General features: G+C 36.0%; 1 long non-coding RNA gene across 1 annotated transcript; it reads right to left on the bottom strand.

Moving 5' to 3' along the window:
• Positions 1-18,500: 18,500 nt before the first annotated feature.
• Positions 18,501-20,916, bottom strand: LOC139077076 (uncharacterized). Its single transcript, XR_011529275.1, has 2 exons — positions 20,640-20,916; positions 18,501-19,627 (listed from the first exon to the last, which is right to left on the bottom strand). It is a non-coding gene; the product is annotated as an uncharacterized lncRNA (long non-coding RNA).
• Positions 20,917-22,988: the final 2,072 nt, after the last annotated feature.

Below are 22,988 nucleotides of genomic sequence, written 5' to 3' on the forward strand. Positions count from 1 at the left end.
CTAGTCTTAGCTGTTGTGAATAATGCTGCAATGAACATAGGGGGGCACATATCTTTACATACTCATGTTTCTTTGGATAAATACCCAGCAGTGGAATAGCTGAATCATATGGTAGCTCTACTTAAATTTTTGTGGAATCTCCATACTGCTTTCCATAGTGACTGCCCCAGTTTGCACTCCCACCAGCAGTGTACGAGGGTTCCCTTCTCTCCACATCCTCTCCAACAATTGTTGTTTCCTGTCTTGTTAATTATAGACATTCTGATGAGAGTGAGGTGATATGTCATTGTAGTTTTGATTTGCATTTCCCTGATAGTTAATGATTCGAACATCCTTTCATGTGCCTGTTGGCCAGCTGTATATCCTCTTTGGAGAAATGTCTGTTCAGATCTTTTGCCCACTTTTTAATTGGGTTGTTAGTTTTGTTTGTTGTTGAGATGTGTAAGTTCTTTGTATATTTTGGATATTAACCCCTTACCTGATATATGGTTTGCAAATATCTTCTCCCAATTGTTAGTTTGTCTTTTTGTTTTGTTGATGGTTTCATTTGCTGTGCAGAAGCTTTTTAGTTTGATGTAGTCCCATTTGTCTATTTTTTCTTTTGTTTCCCTTGCCTGGTCAGACATGGTACTTGAAAATATGCTGCTAAGACCAATGTTGTACTACCTGTGTTTTCTTCTAGAACTTCCATGGTTTCAAGTCTTACATTCAAGTCTTTAATCCATTTTGAGTTAATTTTTGTGCATGGTGTAAGATAATGGTCTAATTTCATTCTGTTACATGTGGCTGTCCAGTTTTCCCAACACCATTTATTGAAGAGACTTAGCTGTCCATGTAAGTGTGGGTTTATTTCTGGGCTCTCGATTCTGTTCCATTGATGTGTGTCTTTTTTTGTGCCACTACCATGCTGTTTTGGTTACTGTAGCTTTGTAGTATAGTCTGAAATCAGGAAGTGTGATACCTCCAGCTTTGTTCTTTTTTTCTCAGGGTTCATTTGGCTATTCGGGGTCTTTTGTTGTTCCATATAAGTTTTAGGATTCTTTGTTCTATTTCTGTGAAAAATATTGTTGGAACTTTGATATGGATTGCATTGAATCTGTACATTGCTTTGGGAAGTATGGACATTTTAACTATGTTAATTCTTCCAATCCAAGAGCATAGAATATCTTTCCACTTCATTGTGTCTTTAATTTCTCTCAACAAGGTTTTATAGTTTTCAACTATAAAAAGGTTTTAACTCTTTGGTTAATTTTATTCCTAGGTATTTTATTTTTGTTCTTGCAATTGTAAGTGGGGTTGTGTTGTTAATATCTCTTTTTCCTACTTCATTGTTAATGTATAGAAACACAACTGATTTTTGTTTATGTCCTACAACTTTACTGTGTTCATTTATTATTTCTAAAAGTGTTTTGGTGGATTCTTTAGGGTTTTCTATATATAAAATCATGTCATCTACAAATAATAACAGCTTTACTTCTTCCTCTCCAATTTGGATCCATTATATTTCTTTTTCTTGCCTGATAGCTTTGGGTAGGACTTCCAATACTATGTTAAATAAGAGTGGCGAAAGTAGGCATCCTTGTCTAGTTCTCTTTCTTAGAAGAATAGCTTTCAGTTTTTCTCCATTGAGAATGATATTAGCTGTGGGTTTGTCACATATGGCCTTTATTTTGTTGAGGTACTTTCCTTCTGTAACCATTTTATTCAGGTTTTTGTCATAAATGCATCCTGTATCTTGTCACATACTTTGCATCTATTGAGATGATCATGTGATTTTTATTCTTCATTTTGTTAGTGTGGTGTATCATGTTGATTGATTTGTAGACATTGAACCATCCCTGCATCCCTGGAATAAATCCCAATTGATCATGGTGTATGATCTTTTAATGTATTGTTGTATTCAATTTGCTAGTATTTTGTTGAGAATGTTTGCATCGATGTTCATCTGTGATATTGGCCTGTAATTTTCTTTTTTTGTGTTGTCCTTGTCTGGTTTTGCTATCAGGGTAATGTTGGCTTTGTAGAATGAGTTAGAAAGTTTCCTCCTCTCTTCAATTTTTTAGAATAGTTTGAGAAGGATAAGTATTAAGTCTTCTTTGAGTGTTTGGTAGAATTCACCAGGGAAGCCATCTGGTCCTGGACTTCTATTTTGGGGGAGGTTTTTGATTACTGTTTCAATCCCCTTACTGGTGATTGCTCTATTCAAATTCTCTGCTTCTGGATTCAGTTTGGGAAGGTTGTATGATTCTAAGAATTTATCCATTTCTTCTGTATTATCCAATTTCTTGGCATATACCTTTTTGTAGTACTCTGTTATAATCTTTTGTATTTCTGAGGTGTCTGTTGTAGTTTCTCCTCTTTCATTTCTGATTTTATTTATTTGAGTCTCTTCTCTTTTTTTCTTGGTGAGTCTAGCTAAAGGTTTTTCAATTTTATCTTTTCAAAGAACCAGCTGTTGGTTTCAGATTTTTTTCTATTGTGTTTTTAGTCTCTATTTTGTTTATTTTTGCTCTGATTTTTATTATTACCTTCCTTCTGCTGATTTTGGGCTTTGTTTGTTCTTCTTTTTCCAGTTCCTTTAGGTGCACCGTTAGATCATTTGTGGTTTTTCTTGTTTATTAAGGTAGGCCTGTACTGCTATAAACTTCCCTCTTGGAACCACTTTTGCTGTATCCCATAAATTTTGGCATGTTGTATTTTCATTTTCATTTGTCTCCAGGTATTTTTTAATTTCTCCTTTGATTTCTTCATTGACCCAGTCATTGTTCAGTAGTATTTTGTTCATCTCCACATGTTTGTGGCTTTTCTGATTTTCTTCCTCTAGTTGTTTTCTAGTTTAATACCTTTCTGGTCAGAAAAGATGCTTGGTATTATTTAATCTTCTTAAATTTATTGAGACTTGTTTTGTGGCTTAATATGGATCAGTCCTGGAGAATGTTCCATGTGCATTTGAAAAGAATATTTGTTCTCTGGTTTTTGGATGGAAGGTTCTGTATATATCTACTAAGTCCATCTGGTCTAATGTGTCCTTTAAGGCCAATGTTTCCTTATTGTTCTTCTGTTTGGATGATGTATCCATTTTTGTAAGTGGAGTGTTAAAGTCCCCTAGTATTACTGTGTTTTTGTTTATTTCTGCTTTTATGTCTGTTAATAATTGCTTTATATATTTAGGTGCTCCTATGTTGGATACATAGATATTCACAAGTGTTATATCCTCTTGTTGGATTGTTCCCTTTATCATTATGTAGTGCCCTTCTTTGTCTCGTTACAGTTTTTGTTTTAAAGTCTATTTTGTCTAAGATAAGTATTGCTACCCCAAAGCTTTCTCTTTTTTTGCCAGTTGCATGGAATATCTTTTTCCATCCCTTCACTTTCAGTTTGTGAGTGCCTTTAGGTTTGAAGTGTGTCTCTTGTATGCAGTATGTATATGGATCTTGGTTTTTATCCAATCAGCCACCCTGTGCCTTTTTTTTTTTCTTTTGAGGAAGATTAGCCTTGAGCTAACATCTGTGCCCATCTTCCTCTATTTTATATGTGGGACGCCTGCCACAGCATAGCTTGATAAGTGATGCATAGGTCTGCACCTGGGATCTGAGCCTGCAAACCCTGGGCCACCGAAGTAGAGCAGGCAGACTTACCCACTATGCCACATGGCTGGCGCCACCCTGTGTGGTGATTGTAGCATTTAGTCCATTGATTTTTAAAGTAGCTATTAATAAGTATGTACTTATTGCCGTTTTGTTACTTTCTTTTTGGATGTTTTAGTAGTTCTTCTCTGTTCCTTTCTTCTTCTCTTGCTCTCCTCCCTTGTGGTTTGATGGTTTTCTTTAGTATTATGTTTGGGTTCCTTTCTCTTAATTTTTTTGTGTATTTATTATAGATTTCTGGTTTGTGATTATCATGAAGTTCACATATCATAATCTGTGTATACAGCAATCTATATTGAGTTGATGGTCTCTTTAGTTTGACCTCTTTCTAAAAGCTCTACTCTTTTCCTCCCCTCCTCCCACATTTTGTGTTTTTGATACCATATCTTACCTCTTTTGTGTGTGTGTATGTATCCCTTACCTTCTTATCATGGAAATAGGTAATTTTAGTACTTTTGTCTTTTGACCTTCATATTGTCTTTATAGGTAGTTGCCCTTACCAGTGATTTTATTGCTTTGTTGTTTTTTTTTTTTTCCATAATTTCCTTATTCCTATTTGTGGTCTTCTCTTTCCCACTTAAATAGGTACCTTTAACATTTCTTGTAAAACTCATCTCTTGATGATAAACTCCTTTAATTTCTGTTTGTCTGGAAAACTCTTTATTGCTCCTTCCATTCTGAATGATCACCTTGCCAGGTAGAGTATTCTTGGCTGTAGGTTTTTTACTTTCAGCACTTTAAATATATTGTGCCACTCCCTTCTAGCCTGTAGGGTTTCTGCTGAGAAGTCAGCTGATAGCTCTAGGGAGTTTCCTTTGTATGTAACTTGTTGTCTTTCTCTTTCAGCTTTTAGGATTCTCTCTTTATCTTTAATGCTTGGCATTTTAATTATAATGTGTCTTTCTGTGGGCCTCTTTGGGTTTACTTTGTTTGGTGCTCTCTGTGCTTTCTATACCTGGATGTCTGTTTCCTTCCTTAGGTTAGGAAAGTTTTCAGCTATTATTTCTTGTAACAGATTCTCTGCCCCTTTGTCTCTCTCTTCTCCTTCGTGGACACCCATAATATGGATGTTAGTGTGCTTGATGTTGTCCCAGAGCTCCCTTAGACTGTTCTCGTTCTTTTAAATTCTTTTTTCTTTTATCTGTTCAGCTTGGGTGATTTCCTCTAGTCTAGTGAGTAGGCCCCCAGTATGACTGGTTGAAAGGCTCAGGGGCTTAGAGTTGCTGTAGGCCTCTGGCCTGCAAGGCTGTTGTCAGCTCTCAGGATTGCAGCTGAGTGGGGCAGACCCCCACTTAGCTCGGGAGCACCCAGTTGTTTCAGGCTTTGGAAGGCAGAGCCAGTCCCCTGTGTGGCTGTTTGAGAAGCACAAGTCTGCTCCAGCTGACAAGCCCCACCACCCTCAGGGCCACATACACCATCAACACAGTCCTGTCCTGGGCATGTGCCCTGACCCCCAGAAGTGGATCCACTCCCACCACTGCAGAGATCCCGCACTCTTCACCAATGCCTCACACACTCTACCCACTTCTTGCATACTCTCTGCCCTGCAGAGGCAGACACACTTGCCCAGCTGCCGAGAATCCAAGCACCCAGCCTACACAAGCCGAAAAGTTGCCCGAGGGCTGGCTGTTGGGTGGAACCCATCCCTAGGGCAGGCTTCCTTCCCTGGCTGAGATGGATTAAGTTGGTGCTCTAGTGTGTGGGGCAGACTCTGGGCTAACAGGCCAGGGGGAGAACTCCAATGGCGTCTGCCAGCGTCTGTGTCAGCACGCCTGTACTAGGTCACAACAATGGCTGCCACCAATGTCTCAGTCCCTAAAGAGGTCTCACCTCTCACCAAGATTTACCTAGAGCCTGTCAGGTGAGTCTCTTTTCACCAAAGGACTGTGCACTTGTTTTTCTGGTGATTTTAGGTTGCTTTCCAAAATGGGTGAATTTGTGTGTGAGCCCTTTAAGAGCTGGCTTTTTTCCCTTTATGTCTAATAGGTTTTCTTAGGGTATTCCCCATTGTTGTTAGTAGCCAGCAAAGCCAGATATGATGACACTCGTCTCAGTTGTGCTGAGTCCAAAGGATGTTTATAGCAGTAACGTTCCCCTCCTCAGGTCCCCCACTCCTCCAAGGGAAGCTGCATCCCTCAGGATTGTTCCTGTCTGGCTGTGAAGTGCTGTGGCTGGCGAAGGTGACTTTTTTTTTCTCTCCAGAAAGGAATTTCTGCCTCTTCCACCTCGGTCAACACTGTTCCTTGTCGCGGGGGTTCTTTTTGTCCAGTTTTCAGTTCTCTCTCAGAGTAATTGTTCCCAGAGTAGTTGTAAATTTGTTGTGTTCGTGGCAGCAGGTGAGCTCAGAGTCTGCCTACGCTGCCGTCTTCGCACCTTTCTCTGTAGATGACTCTTTATGAATATTTGTGATTTTTCTCTGGAGTAGTGGATCTCAAACTTCAGTGTGCATCAGTATCAGATGAAGCGCTGGTTAAAACAGTGTTGGTGTCCCTTCCACCAGCCAGATAGAGTCTTTCTTCATGTTCATTGCCAAATTGCAATTGAAACCAGATTTCCTGTCTTTTGTTTAACTTTTGCTTCAAAGGTGATGTGAAGTTAAGGTTATATCTAAGCTTCCTTTTTTTTTCCAAATGCCAATAGGACACAGAAGGTTGCAAAATTGTGTAAATCTGTAAGACTGAATCTTTAGTTGTAACCTCAGCTAACGATTTACTCTATGATATTGAGTAAATCCAATTAAAAACTCTTTCTGCCATGATTTCTTCCTTCCCTTTTTCAAAACACTTGTACTGTTCTCTCATTTAAGATTCAAAACCTTGCAGTTTTAATCTTTGACTTCTTTATAAGCAATCATTCACCTAGAATTAATAACTCTTATTTTGATATATTTTTTATATTTTTCCTTTATTATCTTTCCCACCTCCATGTCCTTAGTCTAAATGCCAAACATTCCACCCGAAGGTGAATCCTTTCCCTCCTAGTTAGTCTCTTGCTGCACTCTGTCGCTCCTGCAGAGAGCTGCGAGTGCACAGTAGCAGGGTTCTGAGGCTGCGCCACCGCTTGCTCATTCTGTCACCTTGAGCGGTTCAATGTCTGTTGTTTGGCCAAAACAGAGGTTTATTTTTTAAAATGGAATATGACAGGCGTGGATATTTTCTAGTTCCCTATAGTTATCTATTTTTTAAAAGTAATTTATTGAGATGAAATTCACATAATATAAAATTAATCATAATTGTTTAAAGTGAGCACTTTAGTGGCATTAAATATATTCACAGTGCTGAATAACCAATACCTAGTTCCAAAGCATTTCCATCACTCCAAAGTAAAAACTCTTACTTATACAGCAGTTTCTCTCCTCACCCCTTACCCCCAGGTCCTGGCAACCACCAGTCTGCCCTCTGTCTCTATGCATTTATCTGTTCTGCATGTTTCATATAAATGGAATCATACAATGTATGACCTGTGCATCTGGCTTCTTTCATTTAGTATAATGTTTTGGAGGTACAGTCAGGTTATAGCATGCGTCAGTATTTTATCCCTTTTTATGGCTGAATAATATTCCATTGTGTGTGTGTGTGTGTGTGTGTGTGTGTGTGTGTGTGTATGTGTGTGTGTGTGTGTGTGTGTGTGTATACATACACTCCATTTGTTTATTCATTCTTATGCTGATGCACCTTTGGTGATTGTGTATAGAGTTACTATGACCATGCATATACGTGTACTTGTTTGAGAACTTGTTTGTAATTTGGGGGAGTATATACCTAGGAGTATATTATGGGGTGATTTGGTAATTCTACATTTAACTTTTTGAAAAACCACCAAACTTTTACACAGTGCTGAATCGTTGCATTCCTACTAGCAGTATAAGAGTACAACCCCCTGTTGTCTACATTTAAGTTCCCTGTGTGAAAGTATTTAACTTTGGGGACTTCTCTGTACCATAACTTCCTAATCTGTAAGGGGGAAGATAATACCTTCTGGGGTTGTTGTGAAGATAAATATAATATGTGAAGTGCCTAGCCCAGAGCCTGGCAAATTGTAGCCACCAGAAAAGGTTTATACTTTTTGTGAATACCGCTGCTGGATGATTCTTCCTCAGCCACCGTTTGGTCATGCTGCTCCTTTGCTCAAAATTATTTGTTGGCTCTCGATTGCTTACAAAATCAGTTTACACCTTTATGCTAAAGTTCCAAGGCTCCGTATGATGGATCCACAGACCTTTCTAACTTCGTTCCTTAGAATTCATTTCTGTGCTTCTTCTCTTGTTCTTTGAGTTCCTCAGGCTCTTTTCTACCTAAGAATCTTTGCTCATGACTTTTTCTCTTCTAGAAATGTCTTTCTCCTTCCTCCCCTTCTCCAGACACTCAAGATGCCTCTCAAATAAAATTTCCGCGTGATTTCCCTGCCCATTCCAGCACATAATCTTTCTCTTTTTCGAATCCTTTTTGTCCTTGTCTGTGCACACCATTTATGCTGATATTTACTCACACACTGCTGATATTAATATTTAATTGTTTCATGAATGTTGGACTTACTTTCCTATTGAAATAAACATCTGCAGGTTATGAACCATATCTAAAACTCCGGAATCTCTCCCAGCAGTTTTAACAGCACCGTTAGTGAATAGTACTCACCAAACAGAATTTCAGCTGTTAGTCTTTGGTGAATGAGTCATTGTGAAGAAACACGTGGATCTGGATAACTGAAAATTAAACCTTTAAATGGTGGTGTGCTCATCTTAATCACTGATAGATTTTAAAATAAATATACTAAAAAATTCCCAGGATTGAAAAGTAGAAAATATATAGCAATAATCTTTTTAATCTTAAACTTTAAGATAGGGCATGACAGAAAAGATAATGAAACTTGGTTCTCAAACAGGAGGAAAGAGGAAGATAATACGTTTACTTAAAGATTTGTCTCTGTCATTTTTGCTCTCACTGTGGTTTGACTTATTAGCACCATTCCAAACATTATTTGGGTTTTCCACAAAAACACGATATAATCTTATGCCAAGTATGTTCATAGGTCTGAAGGTCCAAAACATAAATATTTTTCATCAGCATGAAAAGATAACACTTTCTTTTTCAAGTGGTTCAAAACACAGTTTTCTCTAAAATCTCCTTAATATTTTACTTTTAATAGAATTATTGACACATGCAATCTTTAAATTATATCTCTACTGTTATAAGAAAAAGTAGAAATTTCTTTTAGTGCATGTATGGTAACTCACCTTTATCATAAAACCTCCGTAATATTTCATTTTCTGAATAGTATCGACCACACTTTGTGTTGTACCTTATAGTTTTGAAAGCACTGTCATAAGTCTCTTATCATTTGACTCACATCGCTGCATGGAGAGCTAATTAACTCCATTTTACAAATATTCTGAAAGCTTAAATGAGTTGTAAAAGATCAATAGCTAATAAGTAGTAGAACCAGGTCTTAAATCCAATGATTTCTGACTCTTGAGTTATTTCTACCCATAGATGAAATCCCTGAGTTACGTTGGACAGAAAGAAGAGTGATAGAAAATATTACCAAATACATACCTTGTTTTGTTAGGCGTAATACTATAATTACCTTACAGTAAAATAACTTCTATCCTCAAGAAAATGTTTGATTCTGAAATAAATTGTTTTTAATTGATAATACAAAAGGATTAAAGTTTCAGTCAGAAAAGAAATTCTTTTGCTCAACTATTAGAGTCTCATAATAGCTAAATTTCTGATAACTTTGAAAAATCTAGGGTAATGTTTTTTGATCACCAGTGTTTTGTCTGTCTTCAGCATAACTAAGGACATGCATCTCAGTGGCCCTTGCTAGAATAGAAGCTGGTTAGGTACTGTAAACACAGATGAGTTACACACATACGTACTACACTCAGGTAAGAAGCTGTGCTTAGGAATAAGCCGTAAGTGCCTCGCTCCATCCCAGTTCTTCCACAGCATGTTAAACTTCGAGTGTATTCTCTTGGTCACTCATGAAGTACTTGGAAGCCAAGTCCTGACCCTTTCACGTCCTAGCCATGTGATCTTGGAAGTCTCGATCCTTCTCTGAAGTCTAGTGTAGTTTAATATTTGTGATTCTGAGAATTGCAAATGAGATTGCCATGATAATGTTGTACTGTTTCTGGTGAGCATAGAAAGCCATTCTGCTACGCTGATTGAAAGCTGACTGAGGTTTTGCACTGTAGGTTTCTGACCACTGATCTGTGGCTCCAAGAAATAGGCTGCTTTGTTGTGAGAGAGGCTTTTATGTAGGGCAAACCAATAAATGAATAGTTTTCAGACCTCTTTTTTCCCCATGCAGGCTTCTGCTCTATTGTGTGTTGGTAGTCTAGATTCATATCCGGCTTCACTAACTAACTTTGTGAGCTTGCGCAGATCACTTCCCCTTTACTCTCCTTTAGTTTCCTCACCTATAAAATGGAGATATTATTAGTACATAACTAATGCGGTGTTGTTACAGAGTTTAAATGAGTTAACATTTGTAAAACATAGAACAGTACCTGGTACATATTAAGTATTCAGTAGATGTTAGCAATTAGTATGATGTCAGATGGTATGAGTCCCTTTCCTGGCCCCATTATTTACTGATAAAGCCATGGGAAAGTTGTTAAACCTTGTTGGACCTCAGTTTTTTCATTATGAAGTGGGGATAATAATAATATGTACCTTTAGAGTTTTTATAAGAAATAAATTAAAGTAATAAAGTGTTTAGAACAGCACCTAACATGTAACTGAGTGTTCTATAAATGTTAGCTAGTAGTAGTAGTTTTCTGTAGCATCATCTGAGTGGCTTTATGAGGTATTTAGAAAAAGAGATATTGAGCTAACCATCCTCTTCGTGTCAATGTCCATATACAGTTAGAAGAAGTTATCAAGAATTAAGAATAGTGCTTTTTAAAAGAAACAAATGAGTAAAACCTTAAATAGTTTAATTGATTTGGCCATTGGTTAAAACCTTTTTTTCATTAAATATGGTTTCTGCAAACTTCAGAAATTCTACATACAATTTAATAGCTTTAATGCAAAGTCAAATTGATATTGTTAATTTAACTTCCAGTTTCCAATAATGAACATGATTTTTGGCTTGGTGTTAATCCAAAAAGATATAATAGTGCTTCCTAAAGAGAATAATTAAGTAAATTGCTTTTAAAAAGTATACTTATTTGTTTTAGCATCAGTTACACATTTATATTTGAATGATTATTATTTATCCCTAATAATATTTGGTAAGAAGAAAGCTATCAGCCAGGGTCTAACAATATCACAGCAACTTGCCATGTTTGAGCAGATGTTAAGCAGACAGTGGTTGAATGTTAATTCTGAGAGGGTGGTATGTTCAAGCCTAGCTGAAGTATGTTGCATGCGGGCTTTCTGGCCTCGAGTACAATGCTGGGCCTCTGGGGAGAATTTTGAAGCTAACGCTCTTTCTTTTGGGTCCTCTATATGGACTCTCCAGTCGGTGTAAAGCAGATCGTCCCTAGGCTAAAGCCCTTCAGCTTTTGTTACTGGGCTCCGTAGACCTGTAATTAGGCCTCCTGGCAGGCCTTGCAGGCCAGTTAATGGTCATATGGAGTTTCTGTGAGGCAGACTGGCTTTGTATAAATCCTGGATAGGAATACGTTTATGGGTCACTTCCTACCAGGACCATGCTTTGTCCTTATGCCCTGCGGGCCGACAGGGAGCAGGTTCCCTTGACCGTGGACTGTTCAGTTCGCAACTCAAAATCTACTCCACTAATCCCCAGTGTAAACAGAGGATTTAGAAGGGCTTCTGTCACTTACAGTTGCCAGTTCACTTGGGTGTCTGTGAATTTATTTTTCCCCTGACTTCATTATTGAAAGACTGACAAGTGTATAAGATTTGGATATTTGTTTATATGTCGTGTGCAGTTTCTTTTTTATTAGTTTTAGAATCATTGTAAATAATTTATCTAAAGCAAGATTATGTAATGAAGTTTGTTTTTATTAATCACCCTTTAATATTTCGTAATTTAAACCATTAAAAATTTGGAATGATACTCAACCTTTTCCTATACGGAAAATTATACATCTAATTTTTTGATAAGAGTAAAATAACACTATGTAAAGAAATTTACCAAAAAGTGTTTAGTGTAGATTTCAGATAAGTGGAAGAAATAATTAATTCAAAACTCTTCTATACTATGCATTTTGTATTAAGTAAAAATTCCATCTTAGTGAAACTGAGAGCCTTTGAAAGGAGGACTATCAGATCAGTATATAAAATGATTAATAGAAACGTGTTTCATGAAGTATTTAAGATAATGAGTGTGACTTATTGAGCATCTACTATGTAGTAAGCACTTTTATACATTTTCACATATCATAAATATCTTTAATAATTTACCCATGTTTCTAGCCAAGCAAAATATTTGGATTTAAGAAAGTCATGACTGAGATCGCTTTTGTTTTTCCATTTTATTTAATCCTTTACTTCATTATGGTTTTCTCTTTGTTGCTCAGATTTATTAAGATTTGATTCTAAAATGTGTAAGTTCTGAGTGTAGTCTGCAAAGAACTGTCACCTATCTTCCTATGAGCCAATCCTTCTTTTAGGGGGAAATCCAATGATGGGTACTTTCCCAGGTCTCATCTAGTAAATCAATGCTCAGTATTTTGCATTTTGTGATGTAAGAATGGTTCACGACAGATGTGGCTGAAAAGACCACATACGTAGACTGTATGATTTTAGTCTGGTGGAACTAATAGGATCACTCATTACATTTTAGACCCTGGGGTTTCTTTTTTCTTTCATAATAAAAAAAAAAAACTGTTTAAATAGAGTGGCCCTTTTTGTATGTGAGTACAGCATCTTCCCCTAAATTTACAAAGAGTTGATGGTAACAAATCAACAAATAATCCTGTCTCTCTTCCAAAAAAGTCTTTTATTAATTTTTCTTAATGTTAACTGTTATTTTTTAATTTTCCTGTCATCCCATAAAAGTTCAAATTTTGTTCTATTTTTTATAAAGGATTTCTTTGAATTTTATTTAGCAAAACTAGAAAATACATTCTTTAGAGAATCCAAGACATGTAAATTAATTTGTTACGTATAAATAAAAACAAGTTTTGCAAAAGTTGAAATAATTAATGGCAATACAAAGGATATCGTACAGTAGGAATTCTTGATGTTCACTTTCAACTAGGAAAATCATAGTATAGTCTGTTTTTCTTTTTTTAGTATGTACAACATATTTATTGAAATAGAAATATATTTGTGATCTATTTTGGGATTCAAGAAACAGAGGCTCCTGAACAGTGTGAGAGATCTGATCCTATTTTAGTTTTGACCACAAGTTAATGTTTGCATTGAAAGATATCCTGGGTGGTGAATATCAGAATGCTAATAGTGGTTATTATCACTGGGGGGTGGGATTTAAGGTTATTAAAAACCTTTTTTTTTTGGCTTTTCTTTATTTTCTGATTGGTCTGCAGTTATGAAGAGAACCTAAAGAGGTATAGAAAAGATTTAAGATAAACATGGTAAAATTCCCCAGTATCTAGGATGAAATCCGATGTTTTGACAAATGTATACAGTATATAACTACCACCAAAATTTTTGATAAAGAACATTTTCGTTACTTCAGAAAGTTCCCTTGTACTCCTTTGAAGTCAATTCTCTCTCTCCATCTCAGACCTTAGCAGCCATTAATCTGCTTTATGTCACCATATAGTTTTGCCATTTTTCAGAATGCCATATAAATGGAATCATAGTATATATAGACTTTTGTGTCTGTAGTCTTTCCCTGGTCATAGTGCTGTTCAGATTTGGCCACGTTGTTGTGGACGTGATTTATTTTTATTGCTGAGTAGTATTCCTTTGTATGGCTATACCAGTTTGTTTATTCATTCTGCAATTGGTGGATGGGTGGGTTATTTCCAGTTTATGGTTTTTATGAGTAAACTTATATGAATATTTGAGTACAAGTCTGTGTGAACATATATTTTCATTTTTCTTGAGTAAATACTTAGGAATGGGATGGCTTGGTTATATAGGAAGTGTAGCTTTAATTTTGTAAGAAACTGCCCAAGTGTTTTCCAAAGTGGCTGTACTATTTTGTGTTTCCACAAGCAATGTGTGAAAGTTCCATTTGTTCCACATGCTTGACATCACTTAGTGTTGTCAGTTTTTTTCAGTTTAATTTCAACTGTTCTATTGAATGTGTTGTATTTCATTTGACTTTAATGGACATTTCTGTGATGACTAATGAGACTGAGCATCTTTTCATGCAATTATTTGTCATCTGTATACATTCATGAAATATCTGCTCATATATGTTGCCTATTTTTTAAAGGAATTTTTGGTATTATTGACTTGCAGAGTTATTTATATATTCTGAATACAAGTCAGATATGTACTTTGTAAATATTTTCTCCTTGTCTATTCCTTGTCTGTTCATTTTCTAAAAAATGATTTTTTAAAAATTAATGATTTATATAGAGTAAAATACACCCTTTTTACTGACAGTTCTTTGATTTTTGACAAATGCAAACAGTGTGTAACAACACCCAGAATCAAGATGTCGAACAATTTTATCATCTCTCAAAATTTCCCCATTCCCCTTTGTCGTGAACCCCTCCCACCATTCCTAGCTCCTGGAAACCACTGATCTATTTTTTGTTTCTACAGTTTTGACTTTTCCAATATGTCATATAAGTGGAATCATATAATATGTAGCTTTTTGAGTCTGGCTTCTTTGACCTAACATGATGCTTTTGAGATTTGTCCATGTTGTTGCATATATCAATAGTTTATTCCTTTTTTATTACTGAGTAGTATTCCATTATGTGGAGTAATTAATTGAAGAATGTTTAGATGGTTTCCAATTTTGGACAATTATGAGTTAAACCATTGCGACATTCTCAGATAGGGTTTTGTATGAACATAAGTTTTTGTTCCACTTGGGTAAATACCAAGGACTAGGATTGCTAGGTAATATGATAATTTTATGTGTAACTTTATGAGAAACTGCAAAACTATTTTCTAGAGTGGCTGGACCATTTTGCATTCCTAACAGCAATGTTTGAGAACTCCATTTGTTCCACATTCTTGTCAGTACTTGGTGCTGTTTTCGTTTTACTTTGGTCATTCCAGTGGGTGTGCAGAGGTACCTTATTGTGATTTTAATCTGAATATCCCTCATGATGAATGTTGTTGAGCATCTCATCATTTGCTTATTTACTATCATAGATCCTCTTTTCCCATTTTTAAAAATGGTTATTTGTTTTTCAGTTTCTGAGTTTTGAGAGTTATGTATATTTTCGATAAAAGTTATCAGATATGTGATTTGCAAATATTTTTCACATTTTGTGACATGTTTATATTCTCTTAACAGTATTTTCTGAAGAACAGAAGTTCTTAATGTGTTGAAGTACAATTTATTACTTTTTTCTTTTATGTGTGGTGCTTTTAGTGTCATATCTAAGAAATTTTTGCCTAAGCAAAGAACACAAAAATTCTTCTGGAATTTTCATAGTTTAGATTTTACATTTAGGTTAATGGTCCATTTTAAATTAATTTTTGTATATCGTGTGAAGTATAGGTTGAAGTTCTTTTCTTTGCATATGGATATCTAACTGTTTCAGTACCATTTGTTGAAAAGATAGTTTCTCTCCACGGAACTGTCTTTGTACCTTTGTAAGACATCAGTTGACGACATATGACTAGGTCTATTCTGAGTTCTCTGTTCTGCTCCATTGCCCTATATGGCTATCTGTCCTTTCGCCAGTACCACACTGCCATGATTACTGTAGCTCTATAGTAAGTCTTGAAATCAGTCAGGGAGTCCCCCAGCTTTGTTCTTTTTCAGAATGCTTTGGCTATTCTTCTTTTCCCTTTCTATATAAATTTTAGGACCAGCTTGTTGACTTCTACAAAAAAAAAAAACTCCAGCTGGGGTTTTTACTAGGATTACGTGGGCTTCACAAATCGGCTTGGAGAGAATTGACGACAGTGTTGAATCTTCCATCCATGAACGTGATATAGCTCTGCATCTCCGCTTCTTTGATTTCTTTCATCAAAGTTTTGTATTTTTTAGCATATAGATCTTGTATATATTTTGTTAGGTTTATTCCCAAGCATTTTATGTTTTGGGGTGTATTTGTAAATATTAATTTTTTTGTTTGTTTTAATTTCCAGTTCATTGATAATGTATAGAAATACAATTCTGTTTTGAATATTAAATTTGTATCAAGTAATTTTGTTAAACCATGTAGAGATTGTTAGCTTTTTTTAGGATTCTTTTGAATTTTCTACATAGTTAATCAGGTTGTCTATAAATAGAGAGGCTTTTTTTTTCCTTCAAATCTGAGTGCCTTTATTTCTTATTCTTGCCTTATTACCCAAGCTAGAACCTCCAAGCACAATTTTGAATAGAAGTGGTGAGAGTGGATATCCTTCGTTTGCTCCTGATCTTAATGAGAGAGCATTCAGTCTTTCACCATTAAGCAAGATATTGACTGTAGATTTTCACAGATGCTCTTTTCAGGTTGAGGGATTTTTCTTCTATTCCTAGTGCGCTTTGAGTTTTTATCAGGAATGAATATTTAATTTTGCCAAATTCCTTTTCTGCATCTATTGAGTTGATCACACGTATTTTCTTCCTTAGTATTGATATGTTGATTTCATTGATTGTTTTCAAATGTTAAACCAATCTTATTTACATTCCTGAGTGAAACACCACTTGGACATGATGTACTTCTTTTTATATATTGTTGGATTAGATTTCCTAGAAGTTTATTTTGTATATATTTTAGCTTGTATTTATAGCAATTATTAATACTTCATTAGAACCATTTGCAGCATGATTCCCTCTATTAAGTGCTAAGCTCCTCTAGGTAAGATCTGCCAACTTTTTATTTCCTAGTACAATACCCTGATGTTGGGAACCTTTGTTTATTAATACTTGGTTGGATGAATGAATGAATGTCTCTAGTAGCCTGTGTAAATGTGCATTTATATACCATTGAAGTTAAATCCTAAACTGGCAGCTAATAGTAATGGTGAATATGTTATTAGATAATAATTTCTCCAGTATTTTCAATAAGCAATGCTTTGCTCATTGTTGGCCGTTGTTCTGAGGGCAATAATGGAGGGTATATCTCTAACACTTTATGGTTACCATTTCCATGTCCTCGTAATTGAAAACAGTGAAGCAACATCATTTTGTGCACTTAGGTAATTGCTGTTTCTTGCCTTGTGAGTATAAAGGGACTAGATTCATTATCACAGCACTCAAGTGGGTTGAATATTTTACTCTTTGGTTGTGAGTGAGTGGGGACACATATTCCCTGTGCACACAGTTGCAGCTCATCTTGCTTGCTCATATTTATAAGTAATGCAAAATATCCTAAACCAGTGAGGTTGACTTTTCATATGGGACCACCATTTAATTTAGGATTTATAGCTCGATAGATTTACACAGGAACAGAGGAAAATGGGAGGAGAGGAGAGGAGGTCTGGGATGTCCCTCTGGGTGTTTCCTCGTCATCCCCCATCCCTAAATCAGAAAGGAAAACTCGTCCTCAGACTTCTGGACTGGTGGGGTTTTTTTTGTTTTTTTTTTTTTAAAGATTTTATTTTTTTCCTTTTTCTCCCCAAAGTCCCCCAGTACACAGTTGTATATTCTTCGTTGTGGGTCCTTCTAGTTGTGGCATGTGGGACGCTGCCTCAGCGTGGTTTGATGAGCAGTGCCATGTCCGCGCCCAGGATTCGAACCAATGAAACACTGGGCCGCCTGCAGCGGAGCGCGCGAACTCAACCACTCGGCCACAGGGCCAGCCCCTGGACTGGTGGGTTTTAACCAAGAAGAATGCACCTAACTTTCCCCTGTAGCAAATCCTGATATAGAAAGGATTAATCAGATTTTGATGCGAAATTTATACCTGTAAAATCTTCCAGACTAGCTTTCCTTACTTCTATATGGTACATTTAATATATTCAGTACATCTAAACAAACTTTCATCAAATATTATCTGAATGAAAAACCATACAAGTGTAATATTTTCAGAAAATTTTTTGGTTAGTATACCAATGATATGTTACATATGAAAAGGAATAGTTTTCAGTCTTGAATTAAAATTAGGGAATTTGAATGTAATTGTTAATACTTTTTAAATTAAACACTTTGTATGTAGTGGTTCCTACGTAAGGCGCCTCCTGGAAGGAATATGTTAAACCCTATAAAATCCCTTATAATCTTCATGTGACAGTGTACTTTTTATTGATTCACAGTTATTCCAAAGAGGTAACTATTTCCTACTGTTATAACTTTCCTAAGTAATACTTGAAATGGTCATCATTTCTTAGTTTTGCATAGTGATTTTGAAAGGTTGCTAAGGCCCCGGAGTTTTCAGAATTGTTTTAAACAGATGAGTTATTTATTATTGTCATTCTGAAGACATTCTGAAAATGTTAGTCAAAGACCTTGAAAAGTAAATAGGGCTTAGCAAATCATTGCTGATTAGATGAAAGAATTTTTGTATATATGGATACACTTGTTGGATATTCCTACTTTTTAAAATTGGGTAAATTTATTGGGTAATATTCATTTAGGAAGGCAAGCATATTTATAAACATATCTTGCTATAAATACTTATATATACATTTTATATAATGTGAATTAAACTTACTTATTAGGAAGATATCTAAAAACATAATGAGGTAAACATTTTTCATAATGTGGGTTTGAGCACTGCATATTTTGCCTAAGCCTTTCATTTTCTTAAGTTTTATTTTCTGTTACCTCCTTACTTTGTAAGAGATTTTTATGATTTTTAAATTTATTGTATAATTTACTTTTAGGAAAGACACTTGGACATTTGAATTTATTCAACATTCAATGATTTTTATTATGTGCCTTTCATATACCAGGTGTTGTTTTAGCACTAGGGGTCAAGTGGTTCTTCCCCAGGCTTGAGTAGTTTCCCAAAGGCATTTGCCAATCAGTATTTTAAGGGGGACCCTCCACAGATCTCTGAGTTCTGTGTCTGTGCAGCTCTTTCTCTGGTGCTCTGTCCTGCAAACTATAGGTACCTTGGTCTCCAGAACTCAACAGCTCTATCTGCTAGACTCAGAGAGTCCACTAGGCTCCATCTGGGTTCTCTTTCCCTGCCCTCTGGGTGGAAAATCAAGACAGCTGTAGCAATCGTAGGGCACTCCTTTGTCTCCTGTCTTGCAGGGATCATTCTTCGTTGCCTGGTGTCCGGTGTTTGAAAGTTTGTTCTCCCTCTCTGTCTCTCCCTCTCTCTTCCCCTCCCCTGCTCCCCTTCTCTTCTTCCTTCTTTCTCTCTCTCTTTCTGTATTTTGTTGATGTTTCTAGACAGGAGGTTAAATCCAGTCAATGTCTGGTATTCTGTATCTGTTGTACAGGGAAGTTGGCACATATACTCCATACAATGTTAATCCTTTTAAATTTTTTAAGACCTATTTTCAGCCCAGGCTATGGTCTACGTTGATGCATGTACCGTGTGCGCTTGAAAAGAATGTGTAGTCTACGATTGTTGGATGTAGTGTCCTATAAATATCAATTAGGTCAAGGTTGACATCCTTGGAGATTCTTACCCTTCAGCACTTAAAAATGGTGTTCAGTCTTTTGGCTTTCTTTTTTCTGATGAAAAGTTCAGTCATTGAAATCATTGTTTTCCTGTATGTAAAGTGTGTTATTTTTCTGTGGTGGTTTTCAGTATTTTCTCTTTGTGTGTGATTTTCAGTAGTGTGAATATGATGTGACTAGGAGTGATCTTCCTCGTGGTGTTCTTGTTTCGGGTTCACTGATCATGTTCAGGATGCTGATTTTGGCCTCCGATTTGGGGAGTGAGTTTGCCATTATTTCTTCTGCTCTGCCTTGTTCTCTTTGCTGCTTTGCATAACTTTCCGAAAGGGTCCGCAGTGTTTCTCCACCTTTTCCTCTTGCTCTTCCTCCTTCTCCCCTTCTTTCTTCCTTTTATAAATCTAAAAAGAGTAAATAAAAATTTTCTGGATTTTCAGTTTGTGTAATTTTTTTGGTCTTTCTTATCAATCTTCATATTCACTAATCTTGTCATTTTCATGCAATGAATTTTTTAATTTCTTACGTTTTTCAGTTCAAAAATTATTTTGTTCTTTTTTAGATGTTACTTTTTCTGCCGAGATTGTCTATTTTTTAGAATTTATTATAATTATATATTTATGTACCTCATTGAGCATAGTTATAAGAGTTTTTTTAAAGTTCTCTATTGTTCATTTCAACATCTGATTCATCTCAAGGTTGATTGTTTATTTTCTTTGACAATGGTTCGCATTTTTCTGGTTCTTTGGATATTGAATAATTATTTGATTGTATCTTAGGCATTGTGAATATTTTGTTGTGAATATTCTGCATTCTATTATATTTCTCTCTAGAGTATTGCTGTTTTTGTTTTAGCAGGCAATTAACTTGGATAGATCCTAATTGCAATTTTCTCTTAATGTATGGTGGGCAACAGCTGAAATACCAGTTTATTTTATGTTCAGACTGCTTTGAGCAGGTCCTGAGCATGCGTGGTTCAGCAGTCAGCCAGAGACTTAGGCAGAATTTATAGAGTTGGGCTCCCCTTTTCTGGTTCTCTCTTTTCCATGATTCCCCCTTACTTCCGGAGGCTGTGCTTGCCCTGGGCTCTTCCCTCTGATCCTTAGGCCAAAAAGATCACAGGCATTTTTCTCAGAGATTCAGCCGTGTCTTGCCTCAATCATGGCCCACTCTTAGGCCAAAACCTCAAAAGCAGTGAACTATTCCCATGTCATTCCCTTCTTCCAAGTTTCAGCTTCCCTCTAAAATCTGCTTTTGCTCACTCTTCAGAGATTTTTAAGTAGTCCCTGACTCCATTCTTTTTCCCACATCTAGATCCATCAACAAGTCCTGGGGGTTTTGCCTTAAAAGCATGTAGAATCTTTGTTCTCACTGCCTCCAGCCACTTCCCCAGACCAAGCCATCACCATCACTCACCTAGATTATTGCAATAGCTTCTTAACTAGTTACCTCGCTTCCACTAGCCAAACTATGGTTTATTTTTAACACAGCAGCCGGAATGAGTGATCCGTTTAAAGTATCAATCAGGAATATCACTCTTCTGCTCAAGCATCTTCCCCATTCAGAGTAAAAGCCAAAGTCATTCTAATGGCCTCTGGAGCCCTTCAGAATCTGGTCCATTGTTTGTTACCTTTCTGATGTCATCTGCTGTTCTCCACACTCTTTCCCTTCTGTCCATGTTCTCCTTCTCACTATTCCTCAGTCTCAGCAGGCTCCTCCCCCTTCAAGGCCTTAGTGTTTGCTCTCCTTCCTGCCTGGAGTGCTCTTCCCCGAAACAGCTACCTAGCTTCCTCCGTTACCCCTTTCAGTTCAGTACTCAAATGTCAGCTGGCGAAATTGCACCTTACCCTACACGCACATCCTTGTCCCCTTTACTTTATTTTTCTGTGTTAACACTGTTACCATCTGTAATTCACTTATCTTTATCGTTATCTCTCTCTCCCCACTATAAGGTAAGCTGCATCTGGGCAAGGATTTTTCTCTATTTTGTTCACTCTCCAGCACTGAGAAGAGGACTTTATGTATGCATAGTTTGTGCTCAGCAAATTTTTGTTGGTCAAATGTATGAACGAATAATTGGATTTACTTTAATGTTTCTCATTTCTTAGTAGCTACTAAAAGCCTGTTTTTTAAAAATATAAATATTACTGATTCAGAACTGGATTGAACCCACTTTAGTTTATAGAAGGCACAGTTATCTACATTATATTTTTAAAATATAATTTCACTTTTTTAATAAGTTGAATATCATAAACTTCAAATATACAGGTATTTGTGCTGTTTTGTAATTGACATTTGCTGAATCAATAATGTTTTATGCTTGTATAACTATTCCCAGTTTACAACACATTTTTGGGTATTTTTCCATTTTATTTTATTAATCTCTTCTGACCTGAGCTTGCAAGTTGCCAGGTATTTTACATTTTTATCTTTAGATATATTGTTGTATTTATAATCTATATAACTTTGAAGATCTTTAGAAAGTCAACATGATGGGTATTTTACTGGAAAAGTTGTGGGAAATATCATCTTGAACACTTTTTTAAAATTTCAGACACATATAGAATGTGTAATGCTTGTATTTGGTGAGAGAATATAAAGGTTGGTTATTTTAGAATTATTGTTGTCAAACTTAGTAGAATGTATATTCTGAAATCGTTTTTTTTCTTTTCTTTTGTACCCTTAACATAGTATCATTTCACTCTAAACTGGAAATTAAATTTTACTCTTTATGTTGGAAACCTTTAATAACCAATTTAGACAAGAAATCCTCAAGGCAAATCTCATGAAAATGGTGAAATATTTTCAGGTTAAATCTGTTTATGGAGTTAGAAAATGTAACAAGCTATTTGAATCTCCCCTCCCTCCCAGCTTTATTGAAATATACTTGACATATAACATTCTGTAAGTTTAAAGTATACAATATGATGATTGGATACACGTATATATTATGAGATGATTACCACAATAGGATTAGTTATTACCTCCATCACCTCACATAATTACCATTTTTTTGTGTGTAGTGAGAACATTTAAGATCTACTCTCTTAGCAACTTTCAAATACATAATACACTATTGTTAACTATAGTTACCATATGTACATTCCCCAGAACTTATTCATCTTATTAACTGAAAGTTTGTACTCTTTGACCAACATCTCCCCATTTCCCCCACTCCTCAGCCCCTGGAAACCGCTATTCTACTCTCTGTTTCTATGAGTTCAGCTCTTTTAGGTTCCATATATAAGTGACATCATACAGTATTTGTTTTTGTCTGACTTATTTCAGTTAGCATAATAATGCCCTCAAGGCCCATCCATGCTATTGCAAATGGAAGGATTTCCTTCTTTCTCCTGGCTGAATAATATTCCATTGTGTATATATGCCACATCTTCTATATCTGTTTATCTGTAGATGGACACTTAAGTTGTTTCCATATCTTGGCTATTGTGAATAATGGTATAATGAACATGGGAGTGCAAGTATCTTTTCAAGATCCTGATTTCATTTCCTTTGGGTATATATCCAGAAGTGGGATTGCTGTAGTTCCATTTTTGATTTTTTGACTAACCTCTATGCTGTATTCCATAGTGGCTGTACCAATTTACATCCCTGCCAACAGTACACAAGGGGTCCCTTTTCTGCACATCCTCACCCATACTTATTAGCTCTTAATTTTTGATGATAGCCATTCTAACAGATGTGAGGTGACATCTCATTGTGGTTTTGATTTGCATTTCTCAGATGATTTGTGATGTTGAGCAT

This window comes from Equus przewalskii, chromosome 18 (genome assembly GCF_037783145.1).
Source record: "Equus przewalskii isolate Varuska chromosome 18, EquPr2, whole genome shotgun sequence".
In the NCBI taxonomy this organism is placed as follows: domain Eukaryota; kingdom Metazoa; phylum Chordata; class Mammalia; order Perissodactyla; family Equidae; genus Equus; species Equus przewalskii.